At 36.5% G+C, this 4,426-nt stretch overlaps 2 non-coding genes across 2 annotated transcripts; both read right to left on the bottom strand.

The window, feature by feature from the left end:
- Positions 1–1,553: 1,553 nt before the first annotated feature.
- On the bottom strand, positions 1,554–1,657 carry LOC117802894. The gene has a single exon (XR_004626404.1). It is a non-coding gene; the product is annotated as a U6 spliceosomal RNA (small nuclear RNA).
- A 963-nt stretch (positions 1,658–2,620) lies between these two features.
- LOC117802895 lies at positions 2,621–2,724 on the bottom strand. The gene has a single exon (XR_004626405.1). It is a non-coding gene; the product is annotated as a U6 spliceosomal RNA (small nuclear RNA).
- Between the last annotated feature and the right edge of the window lie 1,702 nt (positions 2,725–4,426).

Consider the following 4,426-nt stretch of genomic DNA (forward strand, 5'->3'; position numbering starts at 1 on the left):
TTTTAAAGATTGATTTATTTATTTGAGAGAGAGAGTGGGGGTGGGGGATCAGAGAGGAAGAGAGAATCCTAAGCAGACTCCACGCTCAGTGTGGAGCCTGACACAGGGCTCGATCCCAGGTTGAGATAACAGCCTGAGCTGAAACCAAGAGTCAGGTGCTTAACCAACTGTGCCACCCAGGTGCCCCTGTACTAATGTTTTTTTAAGTTTATTTTAAATTTTTATTTATTTGAGAGACAGCATGAGAGAGAGAGAGAGATCATGAGCAGGGGGAGAGGTAGAGGGACAAGCAGACTCCCTGATGAGCAGGGAGCGCAGTGTGGGACTTGATGCCAGGACCCTGAGATCATGACCTGGGTGAAAGGCAGATACTTTACCTACTGAACCGCCCAGGTGCCCTAAGTTTGTTTATAAATATGTGTGTATATATATGTGTGTGTGTGTGTGTGTGTGTATATTTTACATATATGTTTTTATATATATGTTTTTATGTTTTATATATATAACATATATAAAGTTTATTTTTTTATATACACACACACATATATACACACACACATATGTATGTATGTATGTATAGTCTTTATACCCAACATGGGACTTGAACTCATGAGCCAAGATCAACAGTCACGTGTTCTTCTGAGCCAGCCAGGAGCCCCAATACATATTAGTTTTAAAGTTTTTATGTAGATTCCCTAGGATTTTCTACAAACACAATTATGTCACCTGTGAATAAAGACCACTTCTTCCTGTCCAATGTATGTGCCTTTTATTTCTTTTTCTTACCTTATTGCACTAAGATCTTCATATAATAGGTCTCAGTCCATTTGGGCAGCTATAACAAAATACCACAGACAAGGTAGCTTAAAATATCAAATTTATTCTCACAATTCTGGAGTCTGGAAGTCTGAGATCAACCTGCCAGTGTAGTCAGGGGAGCCCTCATCTGGGTCACAGAGTTCTTGTATCCTCACATGGTGAAAGGGGCTAAGGAGCTCTGTAGAATCTTTTATAAGATCACTAATGCATTTCGTAAGAGCTCCACCCTTATGACCTAATCACATCCCAGAGGCCCCACCCATGAATATCATAATATGGTATTAGTTAGGATTATAATTTCAAGATATCAGTTGGTGGGGGAGGGACGAAAACATTCATACCATAGCACAGTGTTAAGCAGGAGAGGGGAAAGCAAACATTATTGCCTTATTCCAAACATAGTGAGAAAACATGATGATAGAGTAAGGTTTTTGTAAGTGCCCCTTATTGAGTTGAACAAGTTTCTATTGCTAGTTTGCTTTAAATTTTGTTTTGAACTGGAAATCATTTAAAAAAATATGAAACACTTGGGACACCTGAGTGGCTCAGTTGGTTAAATGTCTGCCTTCGACTCCGGTCATGATCCCAGGGTCCTGGGATTGAGCCCCACATCCAGCTTCCTGCTCAGTGGGAGTCTGCTTCTCCTTCTCCCTCTGCTATTCTCCCACTTGTGGGCGCACTCCCTCCCTCTCTCTCTCTCTCTCTCTCTCTCAAATAAGTCAAATCTTTAAAAAAAATATATGGAACAATTCACAAATTTGCCTTTCATCCTTGCACGGGGGCCATGCTAATCTCTGTATTGTTCCAATTTTAGTATGTGTGCTGCTGAAGCGAGCGCTGCTTTATTTTTTTAAAGCACAAATGCTATTGAAATTTGTCAAAAGTTTCATCTGCATCTACTGAATCATGTGATCATTTTTTCCTCTCCTTCTGGTAACATGGTAAATTTCACAGATTGAAGTTTGGATGTTATACCAACCTTGTATTCCTGAGATAAATGCAACTTGGTCATAGAATATTAACCTTTTTATTTATTGTTGAAGTGGACTTGCTAATATTTTGCAAGGTATTTTGCTTCAGTGATCACAAGAGCTTTTATCCATAGTTTTTTAAAATTGTTTTTGTGTGGTTTTAGAATCAGGGTAATGCTTATTTCTTAAATGACTAAGAAAGCTTTTATCTTCCTCTATTTTCTAAAAGGATTTGTATAGGATTGGTATTCTTCTGTACATGTTTGATAGAATTTACTACTGAAGATATCTAGGCACCAACTCTGCTTTATGGTAATGTTTTTAATTATTCAATTTCTNGTCCCAGAGGACCCACCCATGAATATCATAATATGGTATTAGTTAGGATTATAATTTCAAGATATCAGTTGGTGGGGGAGGAACAAAAACATTCATACCATAGCACAGTGTTAAGCAGGAGAGGGGAAAGCAAACATTATTGCCTTATTCCAAACATAGTGAGAAAACATGATGATAGAGTAAGGTTTTTGTAAGTGCCCCTTATTGAGTTGAACAAGTTTCTATTGCTAGTTTGCTTTAAATTTTGTTTTGAACTGGAAATCATTTAAAAAAATATGAAACACTTGGGACACCTGAGTGGCTCAGTTGGTTAAATGTCTGCCTTCGACTCCGGTCATGATCCCAGGGTCCTGGGATTGAGCCCCACATCCAGCTTCCTGCTCAGTGGGAGTCTGCTTCTCCTTCTCCCTCTGCTATTCTCCCACTTGTGGGCGCACTCCCTCCCTCTCTCTCTCTCTCTCTCACTCTCAAATAAGTCAAATCTTTAAAAAAAATATATGGAACAATTCACAAATTTGCCTTTCATCCTTGCACGGGGGCCATGCTAATCTCTGTATTGTTCCAATTTTAGTATGTGTGCTGCTGAAGCGAGCGCTGCTTTATTTTTTTAAAGCACAAATGCTATTGAAATTTGTCAAAAGTTTCATCTGCATCTACTGAATCATGTGATCATTTTTTCCTCTCCTTCTGGTAACATGGTAAATTTCACAGATTGAAGTTTGGATGTTATACCAACCTTGTATTCCTGAGATAAATGCAACTTGGTCATAGAATATTAACCTTTTTATTTATTGTTGAAGTGGACTTGCTAATATTTTGCAAGGTATTTTGCTTCAGTGATCACAAGAGCTTTTATCCATAGTTTTTTAAAATTGTTTTTGTGTGGTTTTAGAATCAGGGTAATGCTTATTTCTTAAATGACTAAGAAAGCTTTTATCTTCCTCTATTTTCTAAAAGGATTTGTATAGGATTGGTATTCTTCTGTACATGTTTGATAGAATTTACTACTGAAGATATCTAGGCACCAACTCTGCTTTATGGTAATGTTTTTAATTATTCAATTTCTTTACTTCATATGGGGCTATTCAGACCATTTCTTCATGATTATTTGTACCTTTCAAGAAATGTGTCCAGGGGCGCCTGGGTGGCTCAGTGTTAAGCATCTGCCTTTGGCTCAGGTCATGATCCCAGTGTTCTGGGATCAAGCCCCACGTCAGGCTCCCTGCTCAGTGGGAAGCCTGCTTCTTCCTCTCCCACTCCCCCTGCTCGTATTCCCTCTCTCACTGCCCCCCCCATCAAAAAAAAAAAAAATCTTTAAAAAGAGAAAAAAGAAAAAAAGAAATGTGTCCAGTTCATGTAAGTTGTCTAATTATTGGTATAGATGTTCATCACATTCCAATATTATCCTTTTAATGTCTGTAGAAACTGTAGTGATGTCCCTTTTTAAATTCCCAATATTGGTAATTTGTTTCTTTTTCTCTGCTCTTTATCATTCTGGCTAGAGGCTTAGCAATTTTATCAATCTATTCAAGAAATTGGCTTTTGGTTTCATTAATTTCTCTGTAGTTGATCTGTTTTCTATTTCATTTATTTCTGATCTTTATTGTTAAGTTGCCTTCTGCTTTTGATTTGTTCTTTTTCTAACCTTTGGAAAACATTTTTATTGAATTATAACTCACATACTATACAACACAACTTAAAATGTACAATTTGATATCTTTTAGTTCATTCACAGAATTGTGTATTCATCATCACAATTTTAGAACATTTTCATTATCCAAAAAGGAAATTCTACAATTTTAGCCATCACTTCCTGATTACCCAATCTTCAGGCAACCACTAATCCGCTTTTGTTCTCTCTAGATTTGCCTATTTTGGACATTTCATATATATGGAATCATACAATACATTGTCCTTGGTAACTGATTTTTCATTTAGTATGTGTTTTCAGGGTATATCTATCTTGTAGCTTGTGTCAGTACTTCATTCCCTCTTGTTGCTGAGTAATACTCCATTGTATGGCTTTTCTAGCTTCTTAAGGTAGAAACTTAGATTATTAATTTTGGACCTTTCTTTTTTCTAATATGGATACTTAGTACTCTAAACTTTCATCTAAGCACTAATTATTTCCATCATACTTACCTAGGGTTTTCTCTATTCTTTCTCTAATTAAATATATTTATTTTATTGTATTTTTTATAATGTCCTTTAATATTCTAAGAAAAAACTAATAGGACAAAAAACATGACATCTGATGTATATATCTCTCAGGCTCAACTGCAATACTCCTTGAAAAA

Source organism: Ailuropoda melanoleuca, chromosome 6, assembly GCF_002007445.2.
Source record: "Ailuropoda melanoleuca isolate Jingjing chromosome 6, ASM200744v2, whole genome shotgun sequence".
NCBI classification, from domain to species: domain Eukaryota; kingdom Metazoa; phylum Chordata; class Mammalia; order Carnivora; family Ursidae; genus Ailuropoda; species Ailuropoda melanoleuca.